The sequence below is a fragment of the Panicum hallii genome, chromosome 1 (genome assembly GCF_002211085.1).
Source record: "Panicum hallii strain FIL2 chromosome 1, PHallii_v3.1, whole genome shotgun sequence".
Classification (NCBI taxonomy): domain Eukaryota; kingdom Viridiplantae; phylum Streptophyta; class Magnoliopsida; order Poales; family Poaceae; genus Panicum; species Panicum hallii.
In genome coordinates this window covers 21,618,791-21,633,813 of record NC_038042.1, presented here as the reverse complement: position 1 = coordinate 21,633,813, position 15,023 = coordinate 21,618,791, and positions in this window count along the sequence as shown.

Sequence of the window (15,023 nt, the reverse complement as noted above, 5' to 3'; positions counted from 1 at the left end):
GCCGAACCATATACTCCCAATATAATCAACCGAAGTTGATATATTGGCAGCATCTCAACTAGGCCACTGCTTGAGAAACAGCATTCGGATCGCATCACCGACGGGAAGGCTAACTCCCCAGTTAGCTGAGGATCCTTACCTTCTTACCTCATCATCGAAAGCGTCGTTACAGAATGTAAAGTTGATTGTGCATAAATTTAAGGTTTAACAGAAAAGTAGTGCTGGAAGTCAAAGTTATATACATATACTACAGCCACCTCTAATTCCCATATAAATATTACCCTAGGGCTTTACGCTCTATGCACAATCCTTAACGGCACCTACGTAGTTTTGTAAAATACATTGTTGGTCAAATTTTATACTAAAAACATTTTTAAGGCCAATCATACCTCCAGGGTACACTTGTTAGCTCTCATACCAGCTGTGGATGAACCAACCTTGAATTACACCGGCTCAAGTACGCCAGTCCTCTTTCAAGGGCTCCAATCGTACTTCAAACAGTGTAACTCTTTGGCCTGTCGGGTAACTTCCCGATATACCACCGAAAGCAGGATCAAACAAGGTACCTCACACGAAGGCGAGTCCAGAGATACAATCGCCATCATGTTTTACATCATAGGCACTTATATTACAAGAGTGTCCAGAAGTAGCATAGGTTCCAAACTGATGGAAATTATTACAAACCGCTTCGAGTTCACAGCAGTGGAATTTAAAGTACGACAGCTGTACACATCGCCATTACGAGCATCATGTTAAGCCCTGGCATGACATCACTCGGTATGTTCAGTGTTGGCCGGGGACGGGTCCCATTCCACGGACCAACCATCAGGCAAAGCATAGGGCCAAGGCATGGGAAGGGTAGAGTCTTCAGGGACATGACCTGAAATAAAGTCATATTCCAAGGCTGAGTACTCTAATACTCAGCAAGGCTTACCCGGAATTAGGTATACTTAGCCCATAACTAGACCATGTAGGCTTTAATGGGGTTTTGGGTTTTGTCTCAGCTGAAAAGCAACAAAGAGTAGGTCCTTAATTTCATATTTTAGCTTTCAGGTTCTAGTTCCTTTAACCATTCTAGGTAAGCACCTATGACTACTCAAGCAAGGTAGAGTCTTTTTAAAACATACCTCAGTATTACTCATCATAAGATTGCGCTTGTTACACTATGTGGCAGAAGTATTAAGCAGTCTCAATCTCCGCGATAAACGGACGATTCTGAATCGAATTTCAACCCTTGCAAGGTAAACCTAACTCACACGCTTGGAAGACCAACAGGTCATTCCGAAGCAACCGTTTGCCTTTCATTCCAGGTCGTGGAACAATGCCACCACAAGCGACTGTAGGACCATACGCACATCCAATGCGCAGGACATATGTCTACAGCGCGACTGTATGACCGTATTCCCGTCTGCTCTGCAGAACATACTCCCACACGTCGGTGCATGTAAACATAAAATAAAAGTCGAGTGGTGGGGGATGAGTCCACTTCCCTGGCCGATTGGTTACTAGGCTTACCGCTTACCATATTTCACGGCATGTGGCTAGTACTTTCAAACGCTTAACTGCCACTACCACACACTGCGACCTTAACCAAATTCATCAACATAGATGGGGTATTATTCCTTTCCATGATATTGCACGTAACCCCGTCCGTCATCCTTATAGTGATTGCAGTATTGTAAGTAACCAATTCCTATATCGCGCGAGTGATAGGAAATCACTCGACTTCTACCGGTCCTATTAGCATAGCACTAGTCGGACTCAGGTTCTAATATTCAGTACATCGGTTCCTAGGAATATGCAACTAGGGTTTCCAGATAATTCCTAATAACTTAATGCACAAGTATATATATATAAATGTAGATTGTAGTGTAAATAAAGTAGTGAGTTTATGTCCGGGGCTTGCCTTCACTGGTGACGCTGGAGTCAGAGACGTTGACAAATTCTTCCGAACTCAGGTTCGGGGTTTCAGTTAAATCTCCGATGACGTTTTCGGGGTCTTCAGAGATTTCCACTTCGGATTCCGGGAGAATCTGATAGTCTCCGTCGGCGAGAAGCGTCGAGTCTACATATGACGTAAATGATGCAGTTTAGAAAATGCATAGACTTCTATTATATTTCACGATAAGGTTGCAATCCAACGAAATTAACATTACATACTAGCAAACAACACAATTTCCCTTTGTTGGGCAGTCATTTATCGGGTATTAATTAAACTACTTAGTTACATTAAGTAACACGGTTGGTTACCCTAAACATTTAACTAACTGCATGAGGTAGCATGTTTGTTAATCTTAAACAATTAAACTGATTACATTTAATAACTTTATTTATTTGACTAGCTAATCATCTTTAATAACCCTAGGTTATCATTTAATTATGGACCCACTTTGATTAATTAGGAATATAGCATTATTATATCATGTTCTATTTATTTTGGTTGTTCTACACCTGATCATAAGTTGAGAATTTGTAAACATATTACACTACTCAAGAACAACACCTCAAAATATTTTCATAATTTTTCATGAACTAGAGCTATTGTTCATGAATTTACTTTAAATCTAAGCTTAAATTCATTACTGATGTTACACTAGGGTTGTGACTCCTAAAATTTTATCTTGGATCATATATGCTAAAAGAAAGCTAAGGTGAAATTTTCAACTATAAACATGAAGAAATGCAACTGGAATTAAATCATGAAACTTTTATTAACATATAGCAAAGTTATCTAAACATCCTAGCTAGAGAGCTGTTCTGGGCTTCGAAATTTTACACAACTCTACTTATGGCACACACATTTCATGTTTCAAATTTGAGCCTCAACACTGCTATGGATCAAAAGATCTAATTAAGGTACCCACTATCTACTAGTTTAAACATAGCACAAAATACACATATTCATCTCATGATCATAATATAAAAGTTGTAGTATTTAACACAAGGATTCAAATCTGGTTTGACATTTTTCTGAATTTTGTACAATTTTCTACATATTTTTGAAGTTCACAGCTTTTGAATTCGGGGGGGCTCTGTAATTTTGCAGGGACACCCTTGGAACTTTTCAAATCCTTTCAATCAGGTCCTTGGCTCGTCGGGGAAGAAGACAGGGTCATCACCGGCCAAATTCCGGCGAGGTAAGCGATGGGGGGTGGAGAAGAACTGGCCCACAAGCATCAGGAGCTCAAGGCGCGTCCAGGGGTGGCTTGGGAGGAAGAGGAGATGGCCGGAGGTGGGGTTCCCACGGCGGCCGAGGCGGCGGCTAGGAGGAGCTCGTCGGCGAGGGGCTTCCCGGCGAGGAGGGCGGCCAAGCTCAGGTCTATTAGCTGCAGTAGGAGGAGAGGAAGCTATTGGGGTGGTCGGATTGGACAGAGAAGGGGTGGAGGTGGGGGTTCGACGGCGATAGGAGCTCACCGGAGAGGAGGGGAACGACGGCGACGGGGCTCCTGTGAAGGATTGGCGTCGGGGTGGGGTCGTAGAGCTTCGGCGTGGAGCGGTGAAGCTTCCTAGGTGGTCGTCCAGGACCATGGGAGGTTCGAGGTGGGAGCTCCGCGGCGACCAGGGGCTCACCGGCGAAGAAGAAGGAGCGGCGGTAGTGTTCAGAGGCTCGGGGCAAACGGAAAGCAAAAGAGAGAGTGGAATGGGAAGAGAAGGAGCTGGTGAAGCTCTTGAACCAGAAAAGAAGGGGCGAGGGGGCGCACACGGGCGGCTGCTGCGGTGGTGAGGTGGCGGACGGCAGAGCCGCGGGGCGGCGTGGCACGCGCACGAGAGGGCCAGGGAGGAGGAGCTAGGGCGGTGCTCGGGCTGGGGGCGACGCGTGGAGGCGAAGGCAGTAGGAGATGGCGCCGGGGAGGATCTGGCGTGGCGGTGAGCGGCGCTGATGGCCGGCGGCAGAGGAGCAGAGGATAGAGCAGGGGAGCAAAGGGACGCAGAGGAAGAAGAAGATGGGAGGGGGTCCGAGGGGTCTCTTTAGAATTTTCAAAAATCTCAGGGACCTCATTGTAAACTAAATTTTCCCACTGATCCAAAGCTCTAATGAAGAAATGACCAAAATAGAAGTTCTAGAGTTTTTGAAATCCTACAACTTTGCTTTAGGACTCAAGTTTAGAAACCTAAAGTACACAGCTTTATTTTACAACTTTGCACTCAATTCAAACTTGATAAAGTTTTTGTCCTTAGTAAGGTGAATTTTATGTAGTTTTGGACTTAACTGCAAATATTTATGACTGGTCATTATCAGACCCGGGGCCATGAGGCTGTGTACATGACGTAGTTTAAAGATGTTTAAGAGATTAAGTCCGTCTTATCTCTTATTTATCTCGTTTGTCTCTTATTTATCCCGTTTAAGTAGGAGATAGAGCTACCGATACAGAAGGAGTCTACCCGAGATAAGTTCTGGTACGATTCCTTAGCTGGAGTTGGTTAGTATCTTTGTAACCTTAGCCTCTCGGATATATAAGGGAGGACAGGGATCCCTCTCAAAACACGATCTCTAGGTCATTCTACACCTAACGGAATACAAACCACCATACACGACGTAGGGTATTACGCACCTAGTGGCCCGAACCTGTCTAAGCTTTGTGTTCCTTGCACCTTCGAGTTACTGATCTCCACGTCTCCTCACCCAAAACTTACCACCTTGGGCATATCCCTCGGTGGGCAGCCGTCCACGTTGAAGAACGACATGTATATGATTGGCATGGTCTTCTTTAGTCTTGGAATATATCAGAGTATTATCGATGAAGACCATGATGAATTTGTTGAGTTCCGTATAAAGACTGAATTCATGAGATACATGAAATATGCCGGTGCGTTAGTAAGCCCAAAGGACATAACCAGATATTCATATAATCCATATCTGGTCGAGAAAGCCGTTTTTGGAATGTCGCAGGGCTTGATTTTAATCTGGTGATAACCAGAGCGTAAGTCAATCTTAGAAAAGACCTTAGCTCTAGCTAGTTGATCGAATAAAATGTCAATGCGGGGAAGAGGGTACTTATTTTTGATAGTGACCGCATTGAGTGGACGATAATTGACACATAACCTTAGGCTATTGTCCTTCTTCTTTACAAAGAGAGCAGGACAACCCCAAGGTGAAGCACTTGGGCGTATGAAACCTTTATCAAGAAGATCTTGGAGTTGGATTTTTAACTCGGCCAACTCATTTGGAGGCATATGATATGGCTGTTTTGAAATAGGAGCGGTGCCAGGTTGAAGTTCGATAATAAACTCAATATCTCTGTCTAGTGGCATTCCAGGCAAGTCATCCGGAAAGACATCGGGGTACTCACATACTACAGGAATATCTTTTACTTTGACGTCTGTGATGGAATAAGTGCAAGAGTGCAGATACTCCTGCTGAGGCAGATAGAGGGTAATAACTCCTTGATATGGTGAGTTAATCTCAATAACTCAGGAAGAGATGTCTAGTAGTACTCTATGTTCAGTCATCCAATTTGTCCCAAGTATAACATCAATACCCTCTAAATTTAGCAAAACCAAATCAGTTTTGATTTCTTTGCTACCTAACTAAATTGGCACACTTTTAATCATTTGGTTAGATGTAATCTTTCCTCCGGGGGTGGAAATCATATATGACCCCTGAGTAGGACAAAGATCAAGTCCTATTCGGGTACCACAGTTGTTACTAATAAAACTATGAGTTGCTCCAGAATCAAATAACGTAACAACTGGTTTGTGGTGAATAGAGAATTTACCCGACACGATTGGGGCTCCATCCGGAAGTTCTGTAAGGGTGGTGAAGTTAACTCTCCCTTTCCGGACTTGTATCACCGGCCTCTTGCCCTTGTTCTGATTACCTTGATTGGAACTCTGCCCTTGATTAGGTTTCCTGGGCCGCGGACAATCTCTGATGAAGTGATCCGCACTCCGCAATTAAAACAGCGATAATTGCTGCTTCTCTGTTGGACTTGTTGAACATTTGGCCGTGGGCCAGATTGTTGTGGTTGTAGCGGGGGTACAGGAGGTCTATATCCTCCTTGTTGTTGAGGCGGCCTAAAAACCAATCTGCCAAATGGAGCATTCCGCTGTGGCGCTCTAGGCGGTGCATTCTGAACAAATCGATACCGTGAGGGTTGAACGCTCACGAGTCCAGTAGAAATCCTTCGCTTCTTTTTGGCACGGTGTGCCGTGATGCAATCCTCCTGAGTCAGGGCCATGTTAACCAGCTCGCTGAAGGTATTTGCCTTTATGAGGTTCAGACGTTCTTTGAGCTTAGTGCTCAAGCCCCGATGGAAGCGGTCCTGCTTCTTGGTGTCATTATCCGCGTGATATCCTGCGTACTGACACAGGTGATTAAAAGTATGTGCATATTGTAGTACGGTGCAGGTGCCTTGAGTAAGTGCCAAGAACTCATTCAGTTTCTGCTCCATTAGTCCTTCAGGTATATGGTGTGCTCGGAAAGCATTCCGGAATTCTTCCCAGGAGATAACATGGCCTTCAGCTTGCATGGCACAATAGTTATCCCACAAGATACGGGCAGCTCAGCGTAATTGTTGGGCAGCGAAGTGAGCCTTGCTAGAATCCGCACATGGAATCGTGAGAAGAGCAAACTTGGATTCAATAGTGCGAAGCCAAGCATCGGCATCAAGGGGCTTCTCCACTTTACTGAACAGCGGGGGCTGGGTACTGAAGAAATCCTGGTAGTTTGCCACTTGAGGTTCATCACGACCTCCTCGTGATTACTGGCGCTGTTGGTTCTGCTGTGCTTGTACCAACAAATTGAGAAGTTCGGTCTGCCGAGCCATAACCTCGGCTAGATTTGGAGATGGCGATGGCGGTTGTTGAGAACCACTGGCCTGATCTGCCCGGAAGCCTTCCGGGGTTCCGCGCGTGGCTCCAACCATCTGAAACAAAGGAGATACCCATTATTAACCATATAGCCTTACTCCCAATTTCAGAAGGTACACCACTCAGATAAGTAATGCATATACTCCATTCAATCATCTCATTTCAGAAAATAGAGATATTGGACAAGATGATAAAACACAAGGCTTATATTACACCCCAGATTCTGATTGTCCTTAACATCGCCCATCCGAAGGATCCATACATAGGCCATCTGTATTACAACAAATGGCACCAGGTTTAAGGAAGCTACTTACTACCTAAGCTATTACACTTTTCATGAGTTACATCTAGAGAGTCGACGATTTGACAACTAGAAATTGTCGAAATTGCCTACAGAAGACTGATTGCCAGATGAAGAGTAATCTGGCTGAGGATTGGGCTCCGGGTCTCCTTGCTCGGAGTCAAGATCTGAGACTCCCTCAATTTCTTCCGGATCTTCTTCTCCACCTCCAGGTACTGGGGGTGCAATAGGAGGTACCGGTGGCTGCTGTAGTTCTTCAATGTGAGCCTGGGCATCGTCCGCCTCAAGGATCAGATCATGGATTTGTTCCTGGAGGAACTCAATGATTGTATTTCGCTGAGTGATGATAGCATCACTCTCATTGATCTGATCTTCTCGATGAAGGATGGTCTCATCCCATGCTGCAATGATCTCATCCTTCTGAGTCACCAAGGCTTGAAGTTCCACTATCTGAGTGACTTGACAGTCAGCATTCTGATAATGACTTTGAGCTACATTAGTCAACTGACCCATGTTACGAAGCAGCAAAATCTGATAATGGTGCTGAACATTCATGAACCTGGTGACATTACGGATCGTTTCTTCAGCCAGATCTCCCAACAAGTGACCAAGATGGTCTTTCCAAAAGTTCCATTTCGGATCACTGGAGTCTATAGTAGGGAACAGACCAATGGGATATTCGGCAACCTCCATTGGATGCTGATTGCAGAAGATATTGATAGCCTCCAGAGCAGCAGTCTCAATGGTATCAACAAGACGATACCCCACCACATCAACTTCTATAGGATGCCACTGGGAGCGGAAAGGATGTTGAGGAATCATCATCCTAACTCCGCATCGAGGAACGCCTTCTTCTCGATACTCCACTCCATCATATTGAGGAGGCTCGGTGTAATGGAACAGACTTAAGAATTCCCACAGAAGACAAGGAAAACCTTCCCAATGCAAGGCATTAGTGTGAAGATGCCCTGCAGGATCCCAAGAGACATTCGAAGGAGCGGCCATCTGCGACAAGAATGCAAATGGTAAGATATATTTACCCTGCTGAGAACTCACAAGGTAAATGGAATAAGACAATCGATTCTGATAACAGCAAAGGCTGGCAATCAGATGGATACTTAAGGTACTCAACTAAGATTCTATTGGACCCATACTAAGAATAACCAACATGTTTCCTATCCTTAGAAAAAAACAAATTTAAACACTCCTTTTGTTGGTTAATGTGTTATGCATGCACGTACTATTCGACCTCACAACCAAAAAAATTGCCGAATATCTCCGGACTTACGTGGTTAGTTTCAGTGGCTTAATACATACATCTCTCACTAATAACTAGCCGATAAGTCCTATCCGTCCTAATTTCGTAATCGCGGTTAGTGTACCTGCAGAAAACCACAATATATATCCAATGAACCTTTCATGCCAGCATGTCATGAAAGCGTCCCCAATCATTACTGTTCACTATAGAAACAACATCTGTATAATTACCACCGTACTGACAACGTTAACATACGTTATCAAAACAACGTATTCACGGGGGTACCGCAATATGCGGGGTTATGAACAGCGATCACCATACCCTGCGCCGAACCATTTACTCCCAATATAACTAACCTAAGTTGATATATTGGCAGCATCTCAAGTAGGCCACTGCTTGAGAAATAGCCTTCGGTTCGCATCACCGACGGAAAGGCTAATTCCCCAGTTAGCTGAGGATCCTTACCTTCTTACCTCATCATTGAAGGTGTCGTTACAGAATGTAAAGTTAGGTTATGCATAAATTTAAGTTTTAACAGAAAAGTAATGCTGGGAGTTAGAGTTATATACATACATATACTATAGCCACCTCTAATTCCCTTAAATATCACCCTAGGACTTTACGTACTAAGCACAATCCTTAACGAATCCAATGTAATTTTGCAGAATATTTTATTGGTCAAATTTTATACTAAAAGTATTTTTAAGGCATTTCATATCTCCAGTGTACACTTGTTAGGTCTGATACCAGCTGTGGCAGAACCAACCTGAATTACACCAGCTCAAGTACGCGAGTCCACTCTTGAGGTCTCCCATGTGCTTCAAACGGTATAATCCCTTGGCCTGTCGGGTAACGTCCCGATAAACCACCGAATGCAGGATCAAACAAGGTACCTCGTACGAAGGCGAGTCCAGAGATACAAATGCCATCACATTTTACATCACAGGCAGTTATATTACATGAGTGTTCAAAAGTAACATAAGTTCCCAAGTGAGGGAATTTATTACAACGGTTTAAGTTTTAAGTCATGCAGCGGAGATTAAAGCACGGGCACTGTACACGTCGCCAGTTCAGATATCATGCTAGCCCTAGCATGATATCACTCAGAGGGATCTGTGTTGGCCGGGGATGGGTCCCACTCCACGCACCAACCATCAGGCAGAGGGTAGGGCCACGGCATAGGCAGAGCCGGGTCATCAGGGGGATTACCTGAACAAAAATATCACAAGGCAAGACTGAGTATTCTAATACTCAGCAAGGCTTACCCGTTCATGGTATACATAGCCATGTAACTAGACTTATGAAGGCTTTGCAGGTTCTAGGTAGAGTTTTCAGCTGAAAAGCAACAAAGAGTAGGTCCTTAATTTCAATTTTTAGCTTTTCAAGTTCTATGGGATTATCCATTCTAGATAAGCACCTATAGCTATTCAAGCATGGTAGAATCTTTAGCCAAACATCATCTTTGATAACCGTATAATTGCTCTTGTTACTCTATGTGGTAAAGGGATCAAGCAGTCTCAATCTCCACGAGAAACGGACGATTCCTGAATCGAATTTCAGCCTTGCAAGGGTAAACCTAACTCACACGCTTTGAACATCCAGAAGGTCGTTCCAAAGCAACCGTTTGCCTTTCATTCCAACTCATGGATCAGATCCACCACAAGCGACAGCAGGACCATACGCACATCCAATATGCAGAACTTATGTCTGTAGTGCGACTACACGCCCGTACTCCTGGTTGCCCGGCAACACGTATTCCCACACGTCGAATCGAGTAACAGGAAAAACCAAATACGAGTGGTGGGAGGTATGTCCACTCCTCGGGCCGATTGGTTACTAGGCTTACCGCTTACCATATTTCGCGGCATGTGGCTAGTACTTTCAAACGCTTAACCACATCTACCACACACTGCGACCTTATCAAATTCAACAACACAGACGGGGTATCATCTCAACCATGATACCTCACATAATTCCAGTCCGTCATCCTTATAGTGATTACAGGAATGTAAACATTAGAACTTCTATATCGCGCGAGCGACAGGAAATCACCCGACTTTTGCCGGTCCTATTAGCATCGTGGCTATTCGAACTCAGATGCTAATATTCAATACATTGGTTTATCGAAAAATGCAACTAGGGTTTCTCATACAATTCTTATGAACGTAATGCATAGATAGATATAAATAATATAGGTTGCAGTGTAAATAAGTAGGGGTTATGTCCGGGGCTTGCCTTCTTGCGTGGGGTTGGGGGCAGTAGTGTCAAGGTTTTCCGAACTTTGGTTCAGAACTTCAGTTAGATCTCTGACGGCGTTCTCGGGGTCTTCAGAAATTTCCACGTCTTGATTCGAGATCAGTTCGTAGTCACCGTCGGCGAGAGTAGTCGGGTCTACATGATATGCAAAGTTATAATTTAAGGGATACATATACTTTTATTTTATTTCATGATAAAGTTGCAATCCAATGAAAGTATGATTTACTTTTTACACATATCATTTATCTCTCTACTGGGCAGTCATTTATCGGGTATTAACTATTTTACGTTGTTACATTAAGTAACAGGGTTAGTTACCCTAAATATTTAACTAGTGGCATAGGGTAACAGGTTGAGTTGGTTTCAAATATTTAAACCAATTATTGATAACTTTATCTATTTGCTTGCTAATTACTTATACTAACCCTAGGTCATTATTTAATCATGGACTTATTTTATTTAGAAAAGGGCATCACATCATTATTGCATGTTTTATTTGTCCTGGTGATTTTACACTTGATTCTAAGAATTTAGTGACAGGTTACACTACTCAAGAACAGTACCACAAAATATTTTCATGATTTTTGAACATTGAAAACCATAGATATTAAATATACAAGGTTAAATAGGTATTACTCATAATTAAACTCACACATTATGAAAATATTACACATACAGTAGGTTAATTATTTTTCCAAAGTACTACATGTCAAAACAGGGTTAACACAATTGATTTCATATTTTTACCATTTTTCTGCTAATTACTATACATTTCTTTAGCCTACAACTAACTAAACTTAGCATTTAAATTAAAGCACAAACTACTCAGAAACTGAAAGTCAATCTATAAAAAAAGTTGTAGATCTTAAAATAAGGATTCCAACAAATTTTAGTTTGTATTTTTATGATTTTTCCTTGGATTGATATGGAATTTGAAAGTTGATAGCATAAATAACACAAAGGGGTCCTGGTGGTACTATTCATCTGAGTCATGGCTTCGTAGATAACCCCCTGGGTTTTTGGTTTCTTTTAACACGAGGTCCTTGCCGGGTCAAGTCGGTGGCCGTCGTGTTTGACCGGCATGTTCTCGCCGGCGGCGAGGGTTTGGCCGGGGATGATCTGGTCCTACGTGATCTACATGATCTACTGAGTTCACAGGTGGGTGATGTGCACCAAGACAAGCGACGGAGCATGGCCGGCGGCGATGGATCGCGGCGGCCATGTTGGGGTGCTCGCGGTCCCAGCGAGGGGCCGGCGAACACGGACTACTAGGGCGTGCATGAGCATCACAAGAGTGTGGGGATGCTTTCCCCGTGCCTAATTTGGCCGGAGATAGGGTGGAGGGTGGTGCTCGACGGTGGGGTGGACGTCGGGTTCTTACCGGCAGCGATGGCGGCCGGTGTTCTACGGGCTGGGGCGACGGAGGGTGGCGGGAAAGTAGTCGAGGAGCTTCAGGGGGATGTGGAGAAGCTCGGGGTGGGGGCAATTGGGGTCGAGGAGGGCCGGAGAGAGGTGTCCCACGGCGAACAGAAAGCGGCGGCGGGTGGAGATCGCCGGCAATCGTCGGGGAGTCGGTGTGGTGCACTAGGGGACTAATTGGGGGGTCGTAGAGCTTCACAGGGTCGAGAGGAGTCTACCTGAGGTGTTGTCGTGGTGCGGGAGGGCTCAGAGTGGGCTGCCCACGGTGAGCAGAAGGCGGCGGTGAAACTCGAGCTAGCCAGAGGTGTGGAAGACGAGGCGTGGAGGCGGGAGGATGAAATTGGATGGGCGGTAGAGCACCAGTGGCTCACTGCGGTGCTGTGGGAGCACTGGATTGGGGCGGAGCGACGGTAGCGGCGGCTGCCGACGGTGGCCAGGAAGGGCGGCGGAGGTCCGATGAGGGAGTAAGCTCGGGGAACGGAAAATGCGGTGGAAAGGAAGTGCGACAATGAGTAAACAAGATCACAGAGGGGTTGTTGAGCGCATGTTAAGGCCGGGAGGGGTGCTGAGGGTACCAGCAGGAGCTGGCAACAATGGCGAGGGCGTGGCGGCCGAGCAGAGCTCCGGGCAGTCGTGGCACGCGCGAACGGGGACAGCAGGGAAGGGAAATAGGGCCGGGGAAGGGAGAGGATGTCGCGTGGAGTTCATCCCAGCAGGAGGTGGCGCGGCGCCGGCGGCAGAGCGGCGGCCAGAGGCGAAGCACTGCCGGCGGCAGGAGGGGAAATAGAGCAGAGGTGCACGTGCTCGAGGAAGAAGAAGAGAGGGGAGGGGGTCCGGGGGACCTGTTTGGAAATTCCAAGAATGTCAGGGACCCCACGGTAAAGAAAGATTTTCCACTGATGTAGAGGTCTAATGAGGAAATGCCCAAAATGAAAGTTGGAGAGTTTTTCAAACTCTATAATATTGCTTTAAGGTTCATGTTCAAAAAGCTAAAGTTTACAACTTTACATGTTAAATTTTTGAATAAAGGTGAATTTGAATTCTTTTGTCCTTACCAAAGTGGATTTGATGTAATTTTGGATATGTTTGCAAGTTTTCATGGAATGTCATGATGACTTGTATTCTTACATTTTAGCCCTTAAGTAAACTCTAAAAGTTACTCTTATACTTCAATAATTTCCATAAGAGGACCCATATTTTTGCATTAATTACATTTAGTCCCCTGCTTTCACATAAAGACCTATTTTCCTTAGGATTTAATCTATCTTTTGCACTTCCTTTCCTATGGTGATATAGATTTAACACTTAGTGTTATATTTTCCCTAGGTTTGAATGCTATCTCCCATTTTACCCAAATAACACTTAAGGACCTATATTTTACAGAATTACAATTATACCCCCTATTCCTTTGTGCTATACACATAGCCCAAAGCAAACATACACTTTTTACACTAAAACCTAATGTCTATATTTCTAATTACCTGAATGTCACACCTGCGGTACCAAAGGTAGAGCTTCGGTCAACTCCACGGCTGGCCCGGAGGAGTTGTCCCTTCTCGCCTCTCCTTCGGCTTCTTTCTCCACCAGGGGGTTCTCATCCTCCGTGGAGTCGCTGCTATGCAGAGCCTGGGCTATGCGAGCCCTCTTTGCTTCAACAGCAGCGCTGGGGAGGAGGTGGTCCGGCCGGGGGATGTCGGGTCGCGGCGGGTAGCTGCGGTACAGTTCTGTGTGTCCCTGCAGAAGGTTTTCAGTTAGCAGCGGCAGAATAGAGTTCGTCTTCAACTAAAAGTGGTCGAATACTCACCGGTTTGGGCGGATTTTGCGTGGAAAACAACTCAGGCACGTAAGGCACGGCGTCCACGTCTAGTAACATCCGCTGCACTCGGAGGAGTGTGGCTTCGTCTGGTAGTTCCTCTGCGCACATGCGAGAAGGATCTTCAGAGCCTATGTACTCGAATCCAAGTCGGTGGCGTTGTTGGATCGGGTTGGACTCGACGTTTGAAAAATGAGAACATGACGGATGCGCCTGTCACTCCTGTCATCTTATGTGCCTCTATGATGTCTAGTAGTTCCTCGACTTGATCCATGTCTCCCCTGGAAAGTTCAAGATTCCACTCCGGCCTCACTACAGGTGGATTGTTTGATTTTGCTGGGAGTTGGGGGGCATGGTTCTCGATATAGAACCAGTGATTTTTCCACTCGGGAAGGTTGGAGGGGAATTTGTATGACAGATATTTGTCGCCGACCTGCTGACGCAGTTGGATGCCGGCGCCCCCTGCAACGGAAAGGTTTTTCGAGGTGGGCTGTGGTTTGACGTGGAAGAGGAAGCGGAAAAGATCCTAGTGGGGTTCGATTCCGAGGAAAGCTTCGCAGAAATAGATAAAAATCAAAATGTGGCAGATGGAGTTCGGGTTGAGGTGATGGAGCTCAAGCCCGTAATAATATAGAAGGACACGGAAGAAAGAACAAGAGGGGAGGGCCAATCCCCGTTCGACAAAATTGTAAAATGTGACGACTTCGTCAACATTTTCCATAGGGAAAGGTTCACGGAAAGAGGGGTGCCAGTTGACAAGATTCTTGTCTTGCAGCAACCCCTCAGAAACTAGCCTATTAAGATCATGGAGGGAACACTTACTGTATGTCCACTCCCCGTTCGGTGGCTGCGCCTCCTTCTTCCCTTCTGCTTCTAATTTCTTGGGCACCATCTCCGGATTCGCTCACCACGAGTTGCTCGGAGGCTGCGGGGAGAGGGGCGGGGAGATCGGGGCAGGAGGATTTCGCTGGGAGGGAGAAGGGCGGGGAGATCGGGGCGGGAGGATTTCACCGGGAGGATGGCGGCGGGCGTACGGCTCAATTTGGGGATATTTTGAGGCTCTTGGCAATTTGCAGATTGGAAGCACAGTCTTTACTTGGCAGTTACCGCAGGGTTAAATAACCAGCGGTTGGGGTAAAGTTCTACTGTTGCGAAGGTCAAGAGTC